General features: G+C 38.6%; 1 pseudogene; it reads left to right on the top strand.

Annotated features, from left to right (window-relative positions):
• Nucleotides 1-5,824: 5,824 nt before the first annotated feature.
• The window catches only part of LOC141590077 (protein SHOOT GRAVITROPISM 6-like), a 28,144-nt pseudogene continuing 7,328 nt past the window's right edge, over nt 5,825-26,640 (top strand).

The raw sequence follows: 26,640 nt of genomic DNA on the forward strand, positions 1-26,640 counted from the left end.
ACAGGGAAATCAACTTGCCCAACTATCAAAGATACATCTCTAAACAATCTCCCACAAGATCCAGACTCACCCGAAGGTATGGAAACTTGCTCACTAACAGACTCATATACTCTCAAACCCAACTGTTTAACATGACTCGAAGACACAAACGACTGAGAAGCCCCCGAATCAAACAAAACAAAGGTAGGAATACCATTAACAAGGAATGTACCGGTGATAACGTGCGCATCTTCCTCACCGCTTTCTTCTCCATCATGAATAACTTGCCATCGGTCTTCCGCCCACCTCCCCGGACAAGATCTTGGGTTTGAAGTAGTCGGCTTAGCACCCGACCCTTGATTGTTGTTGTTGTTCGGTGGTTTCGATAAGAATTACCGCCGTTGCGGTTGCCTCCACTCGATAACTCGACTTCCCGGTTTGGCCATGATCCACCGGTGCTTTGCTCGCGAAGCTCACGCGAGCAGTCTCGGAAAGATCCCGGTGCACTTGTGCACTCATGTCTCTTGTGGCCTACACCACCACAAACCCATAGCAGTCACTCCCCAACTATTACTCACACTTCCACGGCCACGCCCAAAGGAAGCCCCAAGATCGAACCCGGACCCGGAAGAAAATCCCTTAGACTGATTGTGGTTGCCTTTCTTGTGATTCGATTGGCCACCACCCTCGCTCTCGGACTTCCTCTTCTCACCACCTAACCTCTCCCCGAGCCATCTCCACCAACCTCTCGGCTCTCCCGGCCCTCTCATAAGCTTCCTTAACATCGTGGGACTCCCACGGGTAACTTATCCATAATCTTAGGGGTCAACCCCTCTCAAACCTCAATGCCGATTCTCCTCACTCAAACCCATATCCTCGGATACCTAGACTTCTCATTGAACAACTGTAGTACTCAGCCACGGACATCTCGGTGGTCATCTTAAAACCATCAAACTCTTCTCTCAACTTACTCCTCACATGTTCCGTACAAACTCCTTCCTCACAAAATTCTACGAAATTCCTCCCAAGGTATAGCAGGTAAGCCTTGGTTTGTATATATCTCCTTAGCACTCACTTTCACCGAATCCCACCACTTGCCACCGCCTCCCTCATATAGAACGCACTGTTCCACCTCATCTCATCGGACGGTGAACCAAGTCTAAAATGTTCTCCATCTCTCTCAGCCAGCTATCAAGAAGATTAGGCTCCCCAACTCCCTTATATTCTTTCGGGTTAAACCTCGCTATATAGAGGCTGATTTTAGAATGATCAACCTCCTTCTCCTTATCCTTATTCTTATCCTCATTCACTTTCTCCAGGGTCTCAGTAAGAGCATCCTGGTGCTCTAACATCTTAACGATGTCATCCATGGTCATAAGCTCAGCTCTCGCATACAAAGCGGTCTTCTTAGACGGCATCTTGAAACTATACATATGTAAGAAAGGGTAGATATGAACACACGTACTAAAATTCAAAACACGAAAACACGCCACCCAGGACCTACTCGATCGAGTGCCCAAACATACTCGATCGAGTAACGGGCTACTCGATCGAGTACCCTACATACTCGATCGAGTACCCAAACATCAGACCCTAAACAGACCTTCTGACTTCGAACATACTCGACCGAGTAGCTAGGCTACTCGATCGAGTGACCCCCTACTCGATCGAGTACCCCTAGTTACTCGATCGAGTACCCCAAAACTCGATTCTGAACTCAAAACCGTCAAAAACCCACCCGATCGAGTTAGACCCACTCGATCGAGTCATGCTAGTTCAGAAACGCTACCCGCATGCTATATCGTATGCTAACATGCTAAACTTATAAACCACATTAAATCATAATATACATGCTACGCATCTTTTCTACTATCTACGAGATCATTTCATCATGCTATTAAATGCCACATTGTAAAACATTCAACATGCTATCATTCCATCAACAAGTTTCTATATACCATCACTTTTCTTTCACATTCCCAACTTTCAACTTCGAAAGTCCAACAATCACACACACTTCATCACATTCTTACACAAGTTAACCAAACACACATACGACTCGACAAACACTTCCCCCATGTGACCGGTTCAAAGTTGTAGGGCGACCCCCTCGACTTTAGGACGTCTCCCAAGCCTTTGCATTAGCTCCTACAACTTTTACCCCGGGTTCATTTTAATTGACTCCCTATGTTCATTAGGTTCATTGGTTACAGGGTTTCGGATCGCGCTCCGATACCATTTGTAACACCCCCATACTCCAAGTGTCTTACCAGGACCACTCAGGTATGAAGACATTACCATCTCGGTTACCCGAGGCAATGATAATCAAACAACAATGAAGAAACAACGTTTATTATAAATAATTTAGCGAATAGTTACAATCCTCAAAACCAAACCAAAAGTACGATACATTGTTCTCAAATGACTTTCTAATCAAAATGTAAATAAACTAAAAGCTACAATGAAGACTCCTATCATCATGTCGTGGCATCCCGGCTATCCCAAGACTCATCTCAATACCGCTCAATATCTGCTCACCATCCCGAATGGATCACCGCAGTTTACAAAACAAAGACCGGTCGGTACTAATCACACAATCAATATAAACAACAACGATAAGGTAAACAAACAAATGAACTGTCACACACACACACAACCAACCAATTCCCATCATCTCAATCTCGATGTCCACTGGACCCGACCACCACCGATGGGGACCGCACCGTACCCACCAAATCCCGCTCCAAATAGTGAGCGATAACCCCGTCCATTAATGTGCACATCCCTTCGTGGCGGGTTCCACGATATGAAACTAGGGCGTGAAGCCACTCCCGCATGTGACCCCACTCACCGAGAACGCATCTCGAGAACCATCAACAACGATCACAACCACAATCACAATACAATTATTATATCAAACAACCAAATACAATACATCAACCAATATCCCATTATGGGACTAATACGAGTAGAAATCCTACTTGGTATGCACACAATCGACGGTCTCTACAAATTTGAATCAAAAGCCTCTTCTATGAACCCTCCTCCTATCACACAACACATAGAGGCTACCAAATCACATACTACACATAAAACCCCCAATCTCTAAATTAGGGTTTAACCAATTCAAAGGAAATACAATAAAAAGGGTACATAGATCTTACCCTCGACGCAAGGAACTCAACGATATAATCAACGACAAGAACTGACCGTCTGAACTCCGGGAATTGCTAAGAATGCGATTAAGAAGATGAACTTGTTTGCTTTCTCTCTTAAACAGAAATTTAGGTTTTGTAAAAGTGATTTAGAATAATGACGACGAAGCTTAAATACCTTAATCGCATAATTAACAAAACCCGAGAAAACTCCCCGTAAAACCGGACACTCGATCGAGTACCCAAGGTACTCGATCGAGTACCCCTCTACTCGATCGAGTGCCCCAGCTACTCGATCGAGTACCCAACAGGTCAGAAACTATTTTATTTCGCAACTTACCCTTACTCGACAGAGTAAGGCCTACTCGATAGAGTACCCCAAGACTTATAAATACGGAGTATTACATTATCACCTATGACGTGGCATCTTCCCATTGGCCGAGAGAAAGACAAATGAGCTGATGAGGTGGCGCTTGTTTATTGGTGGATGAAAAAGAAAGAGGATTGATGAGGTGGACATGGTAGGACCATTGGATGAGAATCAAACAAACACAATTTAGGTTGGTAAAACACACGTGGATAGGGAAGTGGGGACCTTGGACCAATTCAATAACCACTCCCTATTTTTATGGGATTGACCAAGTATTCAGGAGCAGACGCAGGAATACAGGAGCAGGAAAATATTGTTGACTCAACCCTAGCAAGACAACAACTATATAAAGAGAAGCAAGTCACAATTAGAGGAGGATCTCATTCCACACTCACACTCCGGCATTTACACCGATCAAATAGCAACACTATAACAACAAATTAAGTCTTGTATTTTCCTTATCTTCGTATTTCCTTCTCGATTATAGTGCAAAATTGGTGGGATTCCGACTCCCCCCGCGGTTGTTCCCACATCGGGTTTTCCGCGTCACCAAAACTTCTCCGTGTCATTCTTTTATCTCGTCGTTCATACGTGTATTGTCTTTGTCGCATTCAAATCTTAATCGGCCATAGATTAATCACTATCACTCACAAATTAAATCGATAACTCGGTAAATTTTTACCAAAACAGTAATACTTCAGAAGGTATACAAGCATTAAAGGATAGCTTACATTCTAAGTTTACCATTAAGGATCTTGGTCCAGCCAGATATTTTTTGGGATTAGAGATTGCTAGAAATGAGAAGGGTATTGTCCTGAATCAAAGAAAGTACATCCTTGACATTTTAAAGGAAACTAGTATGGAGAACTGTAATCCTGCAAGTTTTCCAATGCAGAAAGGTCTTAAACTATCCACTGATGCAGGCACCTTACTCCCTGAACCTGAAATTTATAGAAGTTTAGTTGGTAAGTTGCTGTATCTTAACATGACAAGGCTGTATCTTAACATGACAAGTCAGTTTCTAAGTCAGCCTAGGGACACTCATCTAAATGCTGCATATCATGTTCTTAGATACCTTAAACAAACTGTCAATACTGGTCTGTTCTACTCTGCACAATCCTCCCTTACTGTTAAGGCTTTTACTGATGCTGATTGGGCGACTTGTGCATTCTCTAGCCGTTCTTTAAGTGGTAACTGTGTATTTTTGGGAGATTCACTCATTAGTTGGAAGACTAAGAAACAAAAAACTGTGAGTAAGAGTTCAGCAGAAGCTGAGTACAGGAGCATGTCCTACACAACTGCTGAACTTGTCTGGTTGGTGAACATTCTGCAAGAATTACGAGTTTCAGTCAAGCTTCCAATTCCCCTACATTGTGATAGCACTGCAGCCCAACATATTGCACGGAATCCGGTCTTCCATGAGAGAACAAAGCATCTCAACGTTGACTGTCACTTTGTTCGAGATAAACAGCTAGAGGGATTTCTTCTTACACAGCATGTCAAGAGCTCTCAACAATTAGCTGACATTATGACTAAGCCTCTGGGTGCTTCAGCACATTACTCTCTTTCTGTCAAGCTTGGACTCAACCTAGGACCATATAGTCTAGCTTGAAGGGGGGTATGAACTAACTAAGGTTGTTAGAAACTTAGTTAGTTATAATAAGGTTGTTACAAGGTTGTTAGAGGAGTTGTAAGTCGGTTAGAAGTTTGTTAGACTAACCTACATGATCTTCCTATATATAAAGGAAGCCTCTCATTGTAACAGAACACAATTCAATATACAAAATTCAATTCTCTCTTTTCTTCTATACTCTCTCTTTCTCACATTCATACTCTTCAAGTTTCTTAGTACATCTTCATCATTACATCTATCTTTGATAGATGATGAAGGTTCATAAATCTCCTCCTGCTCCATTCCCGCCCCCGGTATCTCAATTCCCCAACAATTTCTTCATTTTTCATCTTTATTTCATTCATCTTTACGTTATTTATTTATTTATTTATTTATTGTGATTGTGATCATTTTAGAAGCGGTGCAAATTCTAGTATCTTCACTTGGTGATGAATCGCCGATAGTTCGAGAAGCCTCCATGGCTTCGCACGTCGACATTGCCGCGCTGTATTATTCGCTCTCCTTCATCTCTATTTCATTTTCCTGCATTGAATTTGCTTTAATTTATGATGTGAAAATGTGCAGGAATCCACTCCTGGTGCTTGATTGTTGCGCTGCTGTTTCTCGTGGTGGTCGCCGGGTATTTTATTTTGATTTGGATATACCGGAATTTAAGTTGTTATTTTTGTGTAGATTTTAAGTTTGATTTTGTGTGATGAAATGTATCAGAGGTTTGCCAATATAGCTGGTTTGTTTCAAGTGATGGCATTTGCTGTTAGAGCATTGAAGGGACAGGAGGTTGATCCTGCCTACATGTTGAAACTTGCTAAAATTGCTGAGGCCCAATGACGAAATTTAATAAGCAGCAAATTTTATTTCTTTGTTCAGTTTTATTCTTTGTAATCTCATTGTTATTACCATTTTTTAGGTAAGAATGTCTACTGTTGAAGCATTAGGCCAAATGGTTGGTCTAATTAATAGGCAAGAGCTTAAGACAGCCTTACCTCGGCTTATTCCAATTATGCTTGACCTGTAAGCATTTCCTGTCTTTATTTTATCAATGATGTGTGATAAGCATCCACTCATTTTAATTGCTCCGTTATGTCGTCTTTTTATAACTTAGGTGCTTTTCATTACACTTTCATGTTACAAGGGATCATAGTAATTTGCAAGGTGAATGATGAACTTTTAGTGTCTCTCATTCGTCTTCTCGTTTTTGCATATCTATTAGGTACAAGAAAGATCAAGAAATAGCTTATGTTGCCACATGTAGCCTTCATCATCTTCTCACTGCCTCATTATTATCAGAAACTGGTCCGCCGTTACTTGATTTTGAGGTGAAATATCTTCATCCTCCATATTAAGAAACTGTTTTTATTTCAAATAGAATATAATGGTGGTATTTTATAGTTTATCAGTTGATTGATTTGATTCAATATCAGGAGTGTATATTATGTCCAGCTGGGGTAGTGTCAGATGTTCTTTCTGTTAGATGACTCATAATTTTCTTAAGAGTAAATTATCAATTACACCCACGTCAAATACACATTTTTACATTTACTCCCACGTCAAATTTTTTTATTAAATTACACCCAAGTTAATAGCTCAGTTTACAAATTGCACCCAATATCGGAATCCGGCCACTTTTCCGTCAAAATTCAATTTTTTTTTTAAAAAAATTGATTTTAGGACGATTTTGCCCTTCCTTCCTCCTTCTTCTATGAACCCACCTTGTTTTTTCTCCTCATTCTCATCCATTCTTCTATATCTTTCTCCCTCATCTTCCCCAATTTAATTTAAAGACCTCCCCCTCCTCAAGGTAAGTCTCCCATTGTTTAATGCCAAGCAATTTATAAACATTACAAATAATGTCGGTTAATGCCAGACCATTATAAAACCCAGAAATTAGCAATCAATTCGAAAGTGCAATTGACCGGCGGAATTGGCCGGAAGTGCAATTGAAGTCAGACTTTTGTCTACGTACAACAACTAAAGATGGAGATGTCACTGAACTATGGCATAAGAGGTATGGCCATCTCGAATACAAAGGCCTGAAAACACTACAACCGAAAGAAATGGTGAGAGGGCTATCCGAGATCGACGAAATCACAACTGTGTGTACCGACTGTTTGAAAGGAAAACAACATTGCGTCTCTTTTCCTAAGAGAAGTACCTGGAGAGCATGCATCTCAGAAACTCGAGCTTGTTCATGCCGATATATGTGGACCGATTACTCCAATTTCAAATAGTACTATGGTGGTGTGCGAGCCATGTCAACTACTAATTGGAGGTTCAACCATGGTGATGTAGAGGGAGCAACGAAAATACAAAATGATGGTGGTTACTGAGAAAATGAAAGGGAAGCATAAAGAAGATAGAATAGATGCAGGGGCAAAATCGTCATTTTATTAATTTTTTCACCTGAAAATGGTCTTGGGTGCAAATTATAACCGGAGCTATTAATTTGGGTGTAATTTAAAAAAAAAATTTGACGTGGGAGTAAATGTAAAAATGTGTATTTGGCGTGGGTGTAATTGATAATTTACTCTTTTTTTAATGATTCAGAATATCATTATCCCAGTTCGATACCACCTTGGTCATACCTCCTAGCCCTAATAATATGGAATTTGTGGAACTACTATTTCATCAATAAATTGTGAAGGAGTGATGGAAATTAGTGAAGGGCCCTAAAACAGAAAGAGAGAACAATTTTGGTTAAGGTTTCCATTTGGCATGGTACCAAAGACTCATTACTCTTTAGTTTTGTGTTATGATGGAATAAAGCGAAATGGCTTACGTAAGTGGTTACGCTTCTTTCTATTGTGAAGTAGCATTCCTTCAATGCATTTCTCGAGGCAATTTTATTTTCATCTTGGGTCATTCTGAAGCAACCTCTTTATGTCAAAATGATACTAAGACAAATGATATCTCTCCTGCAAGCATTTGTGTTCGAAGGAGTTATTCTAGGAAATATTACGAGCTGGTTGTTGGTCAATATTATATGGAAGAACTAGATTATTTTTTTGATGCCTTTTCATTTGCACTACAACTAATAACCTTATGTCTGCAGGACCTCACTGTTATCCTGTCAACGCTTCTTCCAGTGGTGTTTATAAATAACGACACCAAAGAGCAGTCAAAGTTTTCGGTTGGGTTAAAGGTTCCGGCATTCTCCTTTTCTTGTTATTTCTGTACCGTCTAATTGATTCATGCATTTCCGCTTACTGTCTCCAAGGCAGAAAAAATAATCTACTAAGTAAATAAATATGCTAGAATCCTCTAACTTCTGTAGCATCTCTATCCTCTACACCTGGATTTTCAAATAATCAAACTGCATAGATGACCCTATGATTATTACATAATAGCAAAACAGGTTTTAGTGCAAAAAATGTTGCGAGGGTTCTAATAGGTTCAAATATGAACATACTTGGGCATGATATGCCTTTCTTTTGTGTTGTCTACCTGACAAGAGTGTTTCCTCTAGTGAATGGAATGTTAATAAAATGTTATCCTGTGGATGTTAGTTTGCTTATTACTGGTAAATATCATAAACCCTTCTCTCAACTGAGCACATCCTCTGGTGATACGTACATGAGAGCCTGAAGGTAATCTCTCTGGCTTTGGTTTTGTGCCTGTCAATTGTGATCTGTTGCCATGGCTTGGAATGATCAATTATGTTTATTATTTACGTGCTCCACTTCTCTCTCTATTTTGTTGCAATCACTAGCATGACTTTGCTCGATGTTGAATCACTTTTTTATTGCTCTGCGGCAGACGTACAATGAAATTCAACATTGTTTTCTCACAATTGGAGTCGTGTACCCTGAAGATCTGTTTGTCTTTCTTTTAAATGTGAGTACTTCCCGTTTTATTTGACTGAGCTAGTTGGTCAAATGTCAAATTCTCTGTTGATTGAAGACCATCTTTTTTCACCCTTGATGATAATTTTCAATTTAATAGCTTCTGATGCTTTTTGGTCTTCAGAAATGTAGATTAAAGGAAGAAGCTTTGACATTTGGTGCCCTCTCTGTTTTAAAGCATTTGTTACCCAGGTCTCTTTGCTTTCTATATTTTATGTGATTATCAATTTGACTATGACTTCACATGTTTTTACCGTGTGTTCTTTTGAAGGTTATGTGAAGCATGGCATCACAAAATGCCTTTGCTTGTTGATGTTGTAAAAATGTTGTTGAATGAACAAAATGTAGGAGTTAGGAAGGCACTTTCAGAGGTTTGTTTATGACATGGTTATATTTTTCCGTAAGTTTGGAATTTATGTTACTATTTTATCAACCCTGAGCTCTATTTGCAGCTCATTGTAGTAATGGCTTCACACTGCTATCTGGTTGGTCCTTCTGGTGAGTCGTTTGTCGAATATCTAGTTTGGCATTGTTCTCTTCCTGACCAAGAAAAAGATCAGCTAGAGAGCTCTAAGGAAAGTCCAATGTTTAGCGGCTCTTATCTTCCCTTGTCTTCCAGAAGAGAGGTTTGAATCTTCGGCTAAAGGCGGAGCATCTTCCATTATTTTCCTATTGTTTTTTGTTCATTTATTATGGTTGGGTTGTTTATTCCCACACCCTAGTCACTTGGACACTTCACTTTACTTTTCTTGTGTTGCGTGTTGACACGATACTTCTTCATACACAACACTGTAGTTGGACTATTCATTTTAGACCAAAACATGAATTTTTCTCAGAAGATATACGACACACATGGTCTGCCAGGAATCTCTTAGTACTTGTGGTAAAGTTTCAGCTATTTTTATGCTTGAAGAGAGCATTTATTTTACTTTTTGTGGAATTGCAAGTATTTTGGAGAATGAGTGTGCCCATGAGGGAATAGACTAAAGGGAGGATAGATATATAGTATCTACTGCATTGGATTTTTCCATTTTTTGCAAGTGACCTACTTGTCACTAAATTGAGGACTTATAGCAATAATAAATGGCATACACCTTGCCCTTGGTATCAGAGTGGTTCCATGATTGTTTTGTAGATGATGGATATGAACTGTTGTTTCTCAATGTGTATTTTTTCGTGGTTTTTCATGTAAAAGCCAATTTAGTGACAAAACACACACACAGTATTTCTAGCACCCATGACAGCATGTGACCATAGAACCTTAGATGGGAGTGAAGTTAAAAAACAACCTTCTGCAAAAGGATGCAAATCTCGGAGATGGTCATGGTTTCATCATTCTTCACTGCGAGATAGTGGCTAATAACAAGAGGTCGTCTTTTTTACGTTAAGTTGATGAATCACAGACATTCTCTTTTCACGATTGAATACATGTTCTTTCTCCTATTCAAGACTTGAAACATCACAGAATTGAGGCGCTTAGTTATTAAAAATACGAGACATACATTTTGGCATTTTCCCAAGGTTGCTTTCTAGTCGATGGATACCAAATTATGAATTAGCTTCTGAATACTCGTGCGAGAGATGTAAAAGCGTCTCTTCTTGAAGCGTTGGTCTAATTTTAATGAGATATATTATGTGATATTGTGATATATTGTATATATCATATAATTAGGAAGATTATTATATCATGCTATAGATAGTTATTCAGTTGCCTTGTATTTAGGATATTATGTTATTCATATCCCACGTATTGAGGAGTAAGGAGTTGTATATTAGGAACCTTGTATCACGTTTGATAATCAATCAATAACATTTAGTTTTCCAATTCATTCTCTCTGTTCTTGAATTTCTTTATGGCATCTAGAGCAGGTTGTTGATCAATTTCAAAAAAAAAAAAAAAAAAACAACACAAAACAAAAATCCAAATTTTATCTTTTCCATTATGACAAAACCAGAGGGCTCAAAACCAGAGCAAATTTCACCATGCTCGCCCCTGTATTTACATCCTAGTGAGAGCACAAACCTCTCATTAGTTTCAAGCAAATTTAATGGAAAAAATTATGAACTTTGGGCAGATGCGGTCAAGACGGCTCTTGACGCTAAGAACAAATTGTCTTTCGTTGAGGGCCACGTGAAGAAACCCGTGTTGTCCAAACATCAAGATGAAACGCTTGAAGCGGTGGCATGGCGACAGTGCAATGCCATGTTAAAATCATGGATACGATGCTCGATTGATGAAAATCTTCATGCGAGTATCAATTTTTCAGGAACCGTGGTAGAAATCTGGAAGGAATTACGAGATAGCTATTCCACTGGAAATTCTCCACGCGTTCATCAATTGAAGACGGAGTTGGCTGAATGCAAACAAAAGAAAGGTCAATCTGTCATTGATTATTATACCAAAATGAAAACTCGACGCGGTCGAGGAGGCAGAGGTCACCACGAGCGTGCCAATGCAGCAGGTGTGAGCGGAGGAGATGCGGCGGATCTCAGACTGACGGCAGAAGAATTAAAACAGTTTCGTGCCATGATAGCCAATAAAGGTGAAAGAAATTCGAATGACAAAGGTATGAAAATCTATAATAACGATTGGCTACTTGACACGGGATGTTCGCATCATATGACCGGAAATCGAGATTTACTAGAGAATATAGAAAAGAAAAATACCTCAACCGTAGGTCTGCCAAATGGGTCTCATATTGCTGCTTGTGAGCACGGAATGCTGACACCGAGTTCCAATTTCGTTTTGAAAGACGTTCTTTATGTTCCCACGTTACAATGTGATTTAATTTCGATTCAACGATTAATTCGCGAAAACAATTGTTTAGTGACTTTTTACTCCGATCATTGTGTTATACAGGACCTCTCTACGAGGATGAAGATTGGACGGGGGGAGCATAAAGACGGAGTCTATTATTTCAAGGCACAAGGAAAGGAATCCGTTGCAAAGGTTGAGAAAAATGGAGATGCAAAGCTTTGGCACAAAAGACTTGGGCATCCTTCTAGTAGTATATTACCTCTCTTTTCTAGTTTAATTGGTTTGAATTTATGTTGGAATTCTAAAGACGTTTGCGATCCGTGTTGTCGTGCTAAACAAACACGGTCGAATTTTAAATTGAATAAGAAACGGAATGCATCTTTGTTTGGCCTTATACATTGTGATATTTGGGGGAAGTATAGTGTGAAAAGTTTAAATGGGGCACATTTTTTTCTCACCATTGTTGATGACAAGAGCAGGGCTGTTTGGGTTTATCTTATGCGTGAGAAAAGTGAGGCTATACAATTGCTTATTAATTTTTGTAACATGGTGAAAACCCAATTTGGAAGGCAAGTTAAAATTGTTCAAAGCGATAATGGGTCGGAATTTCTTTCCGGACCATTAAAACAATATTATAATGAAAACGGGATGCTTTTTCAAACTAGCAACATAGACACCCCACAACAAAATGGTAGGGTAGAGCGAAAACATCGCCATATTCTAGAGAAAGCTAGGGCACTACGTTTCCAAGGAAATTTACCTTTCGAGTTTTGGGGAGAATGTGTCCTTACCGCTGCGTTTTTGATAAATCGAACCCCCACACATGTTTTAAATGGCCAAACCCCATATGAGTTGTTGTATGGAGAACCACCTATACTCGACTCCATTCGAGTTTTCGGTAGCTTATGTTATGTCCACAACAAGGAGAAGCCCAAAGATAAATTTGGAGAGCGAGGGAGACGGTGCATTTTCATTGGATATCCGTCTACCAAAAAGGGATGGAGAGTGTATGATCTCAAAACAGGGGACGTTTTCGACTCAAGAGACATTATTTTTTATGAACATATATTTCCATTTAGTGACATTCGACAGAATGATGAGAGTTGTGAGTCCGATTGTCCAAACGAGAGACATGCAGATGGTGTTTTTATTGATCATAATGAAGTGTTGACCCATGAAACCAAGTCAGAAAAGGATTTTCCTCATGAAACACAAATTGAGGAACCTGAGGCAGACATATCAACTGAACATGGGCATTTCGAAAACGAAAATGCTGAGAATGCTACTGGAAGCGTGCATGATGAAGACAGTTCAGTACCCATGGGAAGAGGAGCTCGGGAGAAATTCGAGCCCGCTTGGAAGAAAGATTACTTGTGCAAATCAACAAGGATGATAGACCCCCCATCAGCGTTCCCCTCGACCCAATCTCCATCCAAGACAAGAGGTACTCGTTATCCGTTGAGTAATTATGTTACTTATAATTGTTTTTCGAAAAATCACAAGTGTTTCTTGAGCAAAATAGATGCAGTGATTGAGCCTCAGAAATACAGCGAAGCAGCTTGCATACCGGAATGGAAAGAAGCGATGTTGAAAGAGTACCAAGCACTTGAAAAGAATGGTACATGGAGTATTGTTGATTTACCCAAAGGAAAACGAGCCATTGGCTGTCGATGGGTCTATAAAGTTAAGTACAATGCGGACGGGACCATTGAGCGTTACAAAGCACGGTTAGTTGCTCAAGGGTATACTCAAATTGAAGGTGTGGACTACCATGAGACGTTTGCACCGGTGGCAAAGATGGCAAGTGTACGGTGTTTGCTTGCAGTGGCAGTAGCGAAAAATTGGAGTATTACGCAGTTGGATGTGAACAACGCCTTTCTCCATGGCGATCTCAATGAAGAAGTTTATATGAAGATGCCGTCGGGTTTTGAAACCAGTGGGTCGAATCAAGTCTGCAAGTTAAGGAAAAGCTTATATGGGTTGAAACAAGCTTCACGTAATTGGTTCGAGAAATTGACCAAATCATTGACAAGGTACGGTTTCCATCAGTCGTTGGCTGATTACTCACTTTTCACTTACAATAAAGATGGAATTTTTATTGGCATATTAGTTTATGTAGACGATATGATAATTGTGAGTAACAATGCCATGGCTAGTACGCGTCTCAAGAATTTTTTGGATCAAAGTTTTGGAATAAAGGACCTAGGAAAACTTAAGTATTTCTTAGGAATTGAAGTTGCAGAAGGTTCAAGAGGGTTATTTCTTTGTCAACGGAAATATGCACTGGATATTATAAAAGAAGCGGGATTGGAAGGTGCGAAACCAGTTGACACTCCCATACAGCCAAAGCACAACTTGGCTTTAGCTCAAGGGGAGTTTTTACATGATCCTTTACGATATAGAAGATTAGTTGGGAAATTAATTTATTTGACTATTACAAGACCCGACTTGGTTTATGCCGTCCATATATTATCACAATTTGTTCATGCTCCGAGACGGGAACATTTGGCGGCAGTTTACAGAGTTGTAAAGTACATCAAAGGCGGACCAGGCAGGGGAATCATTATAGACCGAAATTGTACTTTACAAGTGCGAGGTTATTCGGATTCGGATTATGCAAATTGTCCTCTTAGTGGTAAATCGATTTCTGGTTATTATGTATGCCTAGGAAACTCGCCCATTGCATGGAGAGCAAAGAAACAGTCCACAGTTGCAAAGTCGACTGCGGAAGCGGAATATCGAGCTTTAGGAGCAGTGACTAGTGAAGTGTTATGGGTAAAATCCTTCTTGAGCTCATTAGGCGTGAGTCATGACAAGCCTATGACACTTTTGTGCGATAATCAAGCGGCTCTACGGATAGCCAAGAATCCGGTATCACATGATCGAACTAAACACATCGAAGTAGAGTGTCATTTTATCCGACACCATATAATGGAGGGCACGGTTAGAACGTTTTTTGTAAGGAGCAAAGAGCAAATCGCCGATTTGTTTACAAAGGCTTTGGCCGGAAATACGTTCCGATATCTTCAAGGCAAGTTGGGCATTGGGTCACCGGATGCTCCAACTTGAAGGGGAGTAATGAGATATATTATGTGATATTGTGATATATTGTATATATCATATAATTAGGAAGATTATTATATCATGCTATAGATAGTTATTCAGTTGCCTTGTATTTAGGATATTATGTTATTCATATCCCACGTATTGAGGAGTAAGGAGTTGTATATTAGGAACCTTGTATCACGTTTGATAATCAATCAATAACATTTAGTTTTCCAATTCATTCTCTCTGTTCTTGAATTTCTTTAAATTTTGTGTTCCTTTTGTCTATCAAATATTTTTGATATGTTCTGTATGCTTATCAGGTGAGAATCGGAATGGTGGGTATGATGGAATTGAGATCAACCTGCGAAAAAGGTCTCTTATTATTGACAATCACTATCCCGGAGATGGAGGTTTGGTGGATTTTCTCTTCTTGTGTCTGAAGCATTGTTCATTTTTGCGGTTCTCTAATTTTGATTTTGATGGGTTTGCATTGCAGCTACTGATTGTGGGAACAATGGTGGGGTTTACGAGAGGTTTATTGTGCAACTGTGTTTTATTTTGACCATGTGGGTAGAATTTGTAGAAGAATTATATGGGTGGGCAGCCATGGTGAAGTGATATGAGGATTTAAGGATTAAAAGGTGATTTTAGTTTGACCCTACGTGAGTTGGGTTTCACGAAACCGGCAACTTTTTTTTTTTTTTGCGAGATTTGAGGGTTTGACCGAGCGAGTTGTGGTCAAATTTTTAGGAGTGTCTAGGACAACGATAAAGTTAAAAAGAAAAGGCCGGCTTGGTCAGAGGTCTCATGACAATTCAGGATGTTGTCATGGTAGAGAAATTGAGGGCTGTGATTTAAGAAAAGTTCTAGATTTGAACTGTCAAGTGGTGATGTGATTTCTTGCGGTAATACAAGGGTTGTAGACATATCACAAATTGAAGAAAAAAAAAAATTTGGTTATCATGTTGTAAAGATCACATTTGAGTGGTTTTTATGGTGATTGAGAGGTTAGTGGCTAAAAGGGCGATGAGTTTTTGTGAGTTTAGTGGCCAAGAGGCTTGTGAGTTGTGACATGGGTAGATGAGTTCTGGCCAGATTTTGACGGTGGCTAAATATTAGTCTTGTCGAATTTTAACAGTTATGGCCAAAATTAAGTGGTGACCAAGAGAGTGCTGGTTGAAATATCGATTGTGGGTTTGATGCAATTCTGTGGGTGGTGGCAGCGGAAGAGGGTTAACAGTTTTTGGACGTAGCAAAGTCGGGTTTGGAGGGTGGTTTTGCTAGCGCCTAAAAATTAGGATCTACTCTGAGGGGTTAACCTCTATCTAGAGCACGAGGCTCTGATACCATGTAAAGGTTGTATATAACTTGTATTGAATTGCATACATTACCTTAATGATAATTGTACATATATATACTAATATACCAAGTGCTAAACTAACCTAATTGTCATAATTACAATCAAGTAAATAAGGAAGAGATAATTACAATAATATAATTTCTATAATGAAAAGATAGACTAAATATTCTATGCTAAGATATTATTTGCCATATATTCTCTACAAATTCCACATGATACCTTACTTAAAAATCAAACCAGCACACCTCATCTTACGCCATGACTTCGAAGGTAAAGTAAACCTTGGGCACCTCGGCTAGTCTTCAGTGTCTATGGCCTTTACCTTTCTTAATCTCTGAGGTAAAGTAAACCTTGTATATCTTCGCTATCTTTACCTATCTTATGTTATGCGATCTTTACCTACCTCATGCTATACGATCTTTACCTATCTTATGCTGTGTTTATATAGCTACGACCTAGCATATGATCAAGCCTCATGTATGTGAAGTGCATCGAAATTATTGGTGCTTTAGCTTTATTATGATTTCAAGTTGCGGCGCCTCTTAGCTCGTAGCTCGTAAGTCTTGACTATTTAGGTCGGATGTAACAAATTCAGGGATGCATATACATCCTCTTAAACTTATCTAATTATCTTTTATGGCAAATCTGTTTTTTTGCAAAACCATTTTATCTACATTGCGTGATATACTATTATGGGACAAAAGAAAATGAGGAAGTAATTTTTTTCCATTTATTCATACTATTGTGGGACAAAAAAATCTGGAATTCCATTTTAAAACCTATAAATTTACCTGGCTTTTGTATTATGTTTCACTCCCCTTTTGTTTTTCAATTTTTCTTTTCTATTTTTTCGCATTTTGAGGTGTGGACGGTTCTAAAGGATGATTCATGTCAGCCGACCCTGAATCATTTTGGGATTAAGGCTCTGATGTTGTATTCATATTTCAGGTCCTTAATTTCTTGGCACCCCTCTTTCCGAAGAATGTCAGTTTATTTTGGCAAGATGAGGTATATTTATTATGATACTGTTGTGATTATTCAAGACATAGTAATTGTTAAACTGTAGGAGCTTGAATACAAGATTAAAGTTATAATGTTCTCATGTAGAGTATGAAATAATCCCTTAATAAAAGTTCGAAATCATATACACTGTCAGTGGTCCTCAAGGTTCGGACAATTGTATGTAGAGATTAACACTTAAGCTTTTAGAGAGTTAATCTGCCATGACCTGTGAACGGTGAGATTCACCAATGGGGATCAGATGGACCATGATGAATGGAGGATGTCATGACTATCTAGTGTAAGGAACACAAGGGAGAGTTTGAAGGAACCCAAGTGAGGGGGATAGTGTTGAGTGTCTTTTATGTGTTCAAGTGTCCCAAATGGAACATAATAAGACAAGAAGCGAGAGTGGTTTATATGTGTGGTTGTTCCTCATCCCTCAGCTCATGCTTCCGTGTTTGGATGGATTCCAACTCTCTTGTGAACTGCGCAACCACAGGTTAATGGCTCACTGTAAGCGGTTCGCTTAAATTTCACTGTCTCATCATAAACATCCTGTCCGTTTTAGAAACATATGAAAGTACAAGGTTAAGGCTGCATGCGTCCGACCCCCATCACCAGTTTAGCCCGCCTAAGATGAAGGCTTTTGAGGCATTTTTGTTGTGGTGTCGTATCATGTTTCACTTATAGTAATACTCTTCGTTTTTTTTAATATTTGTTTGGTGCTCGTTTGATTTTCAGCACAAATATTGTTCTTATGAGAAGATTGATAAGACTAAATTTAGCTTGCCTTGAAGTTCTAGTTACTCTTTATAATTTTAAAACTCAAGTAGCTGTTCCGATTTTCATCAGTTTGTCCATATATACATTATAATGGGAGCACTATCTTAAATCATATGCTACATGTTATCTCAGAAACCACTGTCCACTTCAGAAATAAATGTCCTTGGAAAGTAACTTTTGTCAGCTCAGTGGTTCTCTTCTATTTTACTATTTTAGTTACGGACTTAAAGTTGCGATGGCATAGGCTGGAAAAATTAACTTTGATTCTCATCTCTGAAAGCTGTAGATACCAAAAATGAAGGCTTATGTTAGCGATACAGAAGACTTGAAGCAGGATCCGTCATGCCGGGAAACCTGGGACGACATGATAGTTAGTGTAAGTGAAACTAGTATGCTTATTAGATTTTTGTTACTGGAGTTGTGTAATCATCAATTATGAATTCTGTTTCTAGTCTACATACAGTCCCCGTCTTCCGAAGCTCTGAACTTCAGTGTTGATTACTTTAAACTGCATTTTGTCTTTCTCAGAGCATTGCGAATGTTCTTTTCTTGAGATTATAGCTTTGCGTGATATATTTGTTTGGTGAGTGCATACTGAGATTAATTACTGGTACCAGTAGGCATTTCTTTTCTGCTCTTGTGTTTATGCTTGGTTTTGAAAGTTTACAAAAAATTGGGTGATAGTGTCCCGATAATGTTTTTACTTGGTAGTTTCTTGCAGAAACACTGGACGTGAGCCAGGATGCGGATTGGATAATCATTCTGGGAGACACTTTTGCTAAACAATATGATCTCTATACTTCTGACGATGAGCATTCTGCACTGCTCCACCGGTAAATGCCTTAGGGTTTTCCCCCCTTATTTGGAACTTAATTTTTTTGGTGTCTTGGAATTAAAGTTAGATAGTGTGGGATGTTTCCTTTCTGAATTTATCTGATCATTCGGAAGAGGATGCATTGCAGGCTTCTGAGGTTCTAGGTAGAGTCTCTAGCCGGTTAGCTTGGTGAAATGGTGATGATATCTTGTATCTGGTAGATGATATATCTTACTCTCTTCGAAGAATCTTAGAGTTTCTTAGAATGGATTGGGGGTTAGAGGCGTGTACTTTCTTCTCCATCTCTCTATACGACTATACTTACTAACACACACATGCATACCCACAGTTTGCACATAATACTTTTTTTTTAAACTGCTTTCAAGCTGTTGCCAATGTGTATCATTTTGGGAAAAATTTTAACGTGTTTAAAAATTTGTACTCATTATTGCCAATAGATATTAACAATTTGGGAACTCCTCCCTCTTTAGTTAGATCTTCTTGGTTACAAATAATTTCGAGGTTTTCGATGATCATTGATAATTTCATTTTCAGGTGCCTGGGTGTCCTGCTTCAGAAAGTTGTTGACAAGGTCTATGTTCGTGATAAAATTGACTTGATGTACAAACAGGCGGATATTGCAGTTCCAACTAACAGGGTTGGCTTGGCAAAGGCTATGGGATTGGTAAGTCATTTGTTTTTATGTTTCATTTATTGCCTGACTTCCATTTCCCTACGTTGTGTTAATGATTTTGGAGATAGCCACTTTGCTACCATTGATCTCTCTAACCCCTGCAGTTGCGGTAATTTAATGGGGTAGTTGTTGCTGTTGGAGTGGTTTATGTGTTTATTTTCTTACTTGAGACTATTTCCCAGGTAGCAGCATCACACTTGGACATGATCTTGGAGAAGCTGAAAGAGATTCTTGACAATGTTGGTCAGAGTATATTTCAGAGGTTTATCTGGTTCTTTTATTTTTATTTTTATTTTCTAATCTATCAGCTATGCTTCCTAGAACTCCTGCCTGCATAGATGGTGTGGTGTGTTAATCATGGTATAATCATTCTTTTTGCAAAATGTGACCTATTGTCTCGAACCTTCTATGATATGCAAACATTAAGCACAGATAATGTAAGCAGAATTCTATATCTGCTGCGGTTTAATTACTAGAAGAATTCTTATTCACTGTTGTGGCGCAAGTCTAATAAACTTTCATAGTATTCTATCCTATCTATGATATTCAGGTAATGGACACATGATACACTATACTGCTTTATTCACTCTAACAATCGAGGATAAGGCAATATCTTCCCTTCAAGAAAAAGTAGCCTGTCTGATATAGAGTTAATTAGATAGACATGATATTTGTATTTCCTTTCACTCCCTCGTGTGTCACAAGAATGACATAAACCCATTTGTTATGAACCTTCGATGTCATGGATCTTAAGCCGTCTGTTACAAATTGTTGCCATACAGATCAGGGCTTTTCTGCTAAATTTTTTTGTCATGCCCTCATACTTTCCTGGCAAACCCTGTGAATGGCCCTTTCTCGCAAATGCTGTGAAATCATACATTGAGTGTTCCATGAACTGATGGAATGTTTTGTGATATTAAACATTATTGTCTATTTTCGCTGTATTTTTTATTCAATGCACGAGTCTGATTATGTCGAGATATTCAAATGCAATATAGTTATTAACTTTTTTTTTAATTGTTTCAGGCTAATTTCTTACTTCAGCGATAGATCTCGAGCGGAAAATTCAGACGATATACATGCTGCTCTAGCTCTGATGTACGGATATGCCGCAAAATATGCACCCTCCAGTGTAATTGAGGCTCGAATAGATGCTCTTGTGGTATGTAACCTAACACTGTGCAAATTGGAAGGATTAACCACTCTTTTATTCCCTTACTTTCCTGGGGCAGTAAAAATCAGGTTGATCATCGGTTTGTCACCAGTGCTTTTATATCTTTTAGCATTAAGAAGTCTCTTTGGAAATTAGGGTTATATCACCCATTAGCTATGCTTCTGAATGGTGCAATGATCTCACACTCTTTCTTGTTTTACTTGTACACGGTGCTGATTATCTTTGTGATATCTGGGTGCAACTGTATCGTCAAAAAATAGAATTAGAAAATAGAAACATTCTTAATTCAAGTTGGTAAGACTTTGGCCTCATGAGCTGTAGAGTCTATAGGAGTTAGGAGGTATCAGCTATATTTACCTCATTCCACTAACTGGAAGAATGCTTTTTAAGGCTAATTTGGGCATAAATATATACTGGTTAATGTCTGATTGCGAGGAGAAAGATATTGATGCAACGTGGGATAAATTGAAGCATGTTGTAAAGGATTTGGCGATGGAGGTGTTAGGGGAATCTAAAGGGAATAGACCATCAAGTAAGGACACATCTTGGTGGAACGATGTGGTGAGACAAGCGATAAAGACTAAACGTGAATGCTAGGGAAATGCATGAGTGATGAGAACTTTGAAAAGTACAAGGAGGCTAGACGAGCCGCTAAAAAGGCCGTACAGGATGCGAGGGCAAAAGTTAACCAAGAAGTGTATGCCAGGTTGGACACGAGAGAAGGAGAGAAGGATATCTATAAACTGGCTCGCATAAGAGACCGAAAGACGAGAGATATTGGGAGTGTTTGGTGTGTGAAAGATATGGACGACAAGGTTCTGGTTCAGGATAACGAAATAAAGGCTAGATGGAGTTCTTACTTTGATAATTTATTCAATGGACATCAGGAACAAGGTTTTGGGGATGTAGAGGTAACACCAAGCATGGTTAATTGGGAATTTGTGCGTAGAATACAAAAGAGTGAAGTTAGAAAGGCGTTAAGGAAGATGGGGTCAAAGAAAGCAGAGGGACCGGATGGTATACCCATAGAAGTTTGGAGGTGCTTCGGGGAGAAAGGGATCGAATGGGTAACCATGCTCTTCAACAAGATTTGGAGGAGCAACAAGATGCCATCGGCTTGGAGGAGAAGCACTCTTGTCCCTTTGTACAAGAACAAAGGTGATGTTCAAGAGTGTTCCAATTATCGGGGAATTAAACTTATGAGTCATACGATGAAGTTATGGGAGCGGGTAATCGAGCAAAGGCTTAGGAGATTTGTAGACACCTCGGAAAACCAATTTGGATTTATGCCCGGGAGATCGACTATGGATGCGATTTTTATCATGAGACAGTTGATGGAATACCATCGGGACAAGAAGATATGCCCCAAAGATTAAAGGGAAAATTTTATCGCACGACAATTAGGCCTGCCCTACTTTACGGCTCCGAGTGTTGGGCCGTGAAGCATTGTCACATTCAAAAGATGAGTGTGGCGGAGATGCGCATGTTGAGGTGGATGTGCGGACATACAAGGAAAGATCGGTTACGGAATGAGGTGATTAGGGAAAAGGTCAAAGTGGCGCCAATAGAGGACAAGATGATGGAAAACCGACTAAGATGGTTTGCCCATGTGAGAAGGAGACCTATGGACGCACCAGTTAGGAGGCGGGCGGGAGACTTGGAGAAAAGAAAAGGTCCCTAGAGGCAGAGGAAGACCGAGACAGACATGGTTGAGAGTGATAGAGCACAATATGAGAGTTCTGGGGCTTGAGGAGAGTATGGTGACGGAGAGGGCACAATGGAGGGAAAGGATACATGTGGATTTTTAGTATTTGATGTTTTTTGACAGATTTAATGTTTTTTATTTAATTTAAAGAAATTAATTTATTTATTTTTCTCTCCTTTATTACACTTTTTCACCAACCACTTTCTTATGGATTTTACCTGGTTCATTCCGGATCCTTAACTCTATTTCGGTTTTTAAAAATCGTTTTAATCTTTTCTCTCGATTTAAATTTTAAGTTTTTATAAAAGAAAGACGGAATTCGATTTTAAAACCCCTAAGTTCACCTTGACTTTCCATTACATTTTCGTTCTTCCTTTTTGTTTTTCATCTTCCCTTTTTTATTCGCATTTTGAGGCGTGCGTTCACCCGTGGACGGTTCGAAAAGATGATTCATGTCAGCCGACCCCAAATCATTTTGGGATTAAGGCTCTGATGTTGTTGTTGTTGTTCTATACTTATACGGCCTACTATTACCACTTTGTGAGTTTAACTGTGAATTAGGTAGATGGATGAATGAGAAAGGCCAGTCAACTAGGTAGATTTCTAGTATTTTGACAATGAAAAAGAGAAATATTATTGGAGGCAACAACAAAATGAGATAATTCCATTTGTTAATAAGTTCCTGTCTTTTACTGGAACTGGTATATCACTAGTTTGATGCAGAATTTCAGGGTGTGTGAACTGTTCGACTTGTGTTACATCATTTTGAAGTATATCCTTGAATTTTTAACTATCACTGTATGGCTGTTACATTTGGATTCAACAATTGTGGATTTTAAAGAAATTTTCTCTTTTCAACAACGCTAATGATCGTGACTTGTGAATTGCTGTCTTTATGTCATTATTTTTTCATTTGTAGAAATAATCAATGTCATGGCACAAAAACAACTGCGTGTTCGATTATACTCTGTATATCAAGATTATTCAAAGGTGAATTTAGCACTTCTTTAATTTGCAGCTGCTTTTGTATTACCTAGTCGTGAGGCGTTGACTATAGGAGATAGGGTCATCACATATCTTCCACGCTGTGCTGATACCGATGCTGAAGTCCGCAAATTTTCAATTCAGGTCTGTAATAATCATGTTAAATTATTTGTCAGATTTTGAGTTATCCTCGATTTGTTGTCTTATTTCTTCATGAACAGATTCTTGATCTCTTCTTCAGCATATCTCTTTCACTTATAAGACCAGCGAATGCCAATTCGGGTACTGATTTGGAAACATGTTACGTTGCTTTGGCTTCTCTGGAGCACGTCATAGCTATTTTAAGAAGTGTGAGTTGATATTGAAATGGCAATCACTGAAGCTTATATTTTTATATGTTTAAGCATAATGTATATGTAATAGCTACCCAAAGCATTTCACTAATCAAATCACATATGCAGGATGCGTCCATTGATCCATCTGAAGTATTTAGTAGGGTTGTTTCATCTCTCTGCACTTTATTGACGAAGGATGAGGTATGTATTTTGGCTTGTAAATCAAACTTGCTTCAGTTCAGCAATAATCACATACCCATTAATCTTGTGTGAATGCATATGTTGACAACTGAGATCTGGAGGTATTCAGGCAAATGCGCCTATCATACTGTAATAATTTTATCACATAGAAATTAAGGTGGCCGGACTGTCCGTCTATCGTACACAAAAACTGAATGGTAGAGATGCTGATCTTCACTAGGCTGAGGCTATGGCATTTCTAGCTTGATGCAATATTACAGGCCCTACTTTGTCCTGTTTGTAGGCTCTACTGCCTTCCCAGCCATTTATGATTAAGAAAACAGACACGAGGCTTATTTTTTTTTATTGGAAGCTTCAATTTGCTTCATCTATTTGTAAGATACTGTCTAAATTCTAAAACTGTACAAAGGGACATTAATTAATGAAGAATACTAGAAGTGGTTTTAGGAAGTTTCTGACAGCTGATGTACTTTCAAATGCCTGATTGATCAGATCACAAACCACTTTTGAATATAAAAAAGGCCACAGAGAAGATTTATAAATTAAACGCAGAGATTTTGTTAACATTGGTTGTCTGAAAATTAGTTGTATATAATTTTCAATTATCTTGTGGGTGAAAAAAAAACAAAGATAAATGAGATGTCATGCATGGCTATTTTAAAACTTCAATTGCTAGATATAATTTTCCGCCTCTGTGTACACTTTTAAATAAAAGCCTATTGACTACTACAAATAACTGTAAACTAAATTATCTGCTAAAAGATTACTTTCTCATTAAGAATTCGAAATCAAATGCCATGTTACTACTACAACAACAACAACATCAGAGCCTTAATCCCAAAATGATTTGGGGTCGGCTTACTTGAATCATCCTTTAGAACCGTCCATGGGTGATTGCACACCTCAAAATGCGTAAATATAGAAAAGGAAAAGTGAAAACAAAAGGGGAGTGAAACATAATACAAAAGTCAAGGTAAACTTATAGCTTTTAATTAAAATATTGATGTAGGCGGTAGAGGATGAGAACTCCGCGAGAGAATTGTTGCCCATAAAAGCTTCAACTGATTATAACGCTCGCAGCCAGTGGCGATTCTAGAGTTTCAATAATGGGGGTTCGAGTTTTTACTTGTACGTACCCCCATCACCAGTTCACCACCACCTCCGAAAAATTTATATTGGACTTTTAACACAATTTTTTTTTTATTATGCCTCATTATAAAAAGACAATGTTAAGAGTGATAAAATATCCCCTTGAATTAAAAAAGAATGTGAGCAATGTTTTGCAATGAGGACTGTAGTAGATAATTATCAACAAATAATATTGGATGAACACATATTTTCTATACTCAATTAAAAACGAAGATAATAGTTTTATGAATTTATAGGGAGGGGATATAAAAATGAAAATAGAGTAATTTCTACGGTCAAATATCAAAATAAAACCCAAAATTTCAGAGAGGAGTGGAAAGGAAAAATAGACAGAAAAAAAATAGATAAAATGTAAAGAGAAAACTTACAAAAATATGAAAAAGGAACACTTAGTGAAGTGTGGGAAAAATGCAAATGAAATAGGTGGGAATCGTACCCCAACATTATAGGACTATACTTGATGTTTACCATCAGACCAACTTGCTTTTTTTTTTGTGTGATTATTAATTGACTAAGTTTTACATATATTTTCCAATGGGGGTTCAATCGAAACCCATGAACCCCCATTGGAAACGCCACTGCTCCCAGAGTCGCAGCATGCGGACACCATTGCAAACCATTCTTGTAATAAAATAAGATTGTGGATAAAAGCTGTCAGAGCTTTTATGTTGAGACTGATCTGTTTCTCAGCTTGTTGCTGCATTGCATGGTTGCACAAACGCTATATGTGACAAGGTCAAACAATCGGCTGAAGGCTCTATCCAAGCTGTTATCGAGTTTGTTACGAGGAGGAAGAATGAGCTGAGTGAATCTGACATTTCAAGGTATTATGCTTGTATCAGGGCTGTGATAATATTTGTGTTGTGATGATGAGTAATCCCTTGTTGATTATTCTAATGCATGTTTTCACCTTTAGGACAACTCAGTCCCTGCTCTCTGCCTTGGGCCATGTGGCGGAAAAATATCTACGCCAGGAAACCCTTACTGCTGTATCCTCCCAAGATTTATATACTGTTTTCCTGATAGTTTATTATTTGATAGCGCTTTAACAACATTGTTTTTGACATCCTTGATTTTGTAAAGATTTCTGCTCTAGCTGAAAACACTAGTTCAAACCTTGTTTTTAATGAAGTTTTGGCTACAGCTGGAAGAGATATTGTCACAAAAGATATATCTAGATTACGTGGTGGTTGGCCGATGCAGGACGCTTTTTGTGTAAGTTGATCAAAATGTTCATACATATATGCAACTTTGATGATTGTAAGGTTGAAGAAATACGTTATTTGTTATTGCTGAGAAATGGATTCTGAAAGATCACCTGTTCCATTTTCCTGTAATTTTGTTGCCTTTTGTTACTATTGTTTAATAATATATAGTTTGCATCTTGAAGTTCTGAATCATTTTTGGCCGTTATTGCAGGCTTTTTCCCAACACAATGTACTTTCTTTTTCGTTCTTGGAACATGTAACGTCAGTCCTTAATCACACTCCAATAATTAGTGGAATTTCAGAGAAAGGAGACTATTCAAGTCATGGTGTTACCAATCACAGTGAGAAAGAGATATTGCAAGCAGCTATATTTGCTCTTACGGCTTTCTTCAGGTGACAAATTCAACATGTCAAAGAACCATATGCCCAATTCTTACAACATAAATGTG

This window comes from Silene latifolia, chromosome 7, assembly GCF_048544455.1.
Source record: "Silene latifolia isolate original U9 population chromosome 7, ASM4854445v1, whole genome shotgun sequence".
NCBI classification, from domain to species: domain Eukaryota; kingdom Viridiplantae; phylum Streptophyta; class Magnoliopsida; order Caryophyllales; family Caryophyllaceae; genus Silene; species Silene latifolia.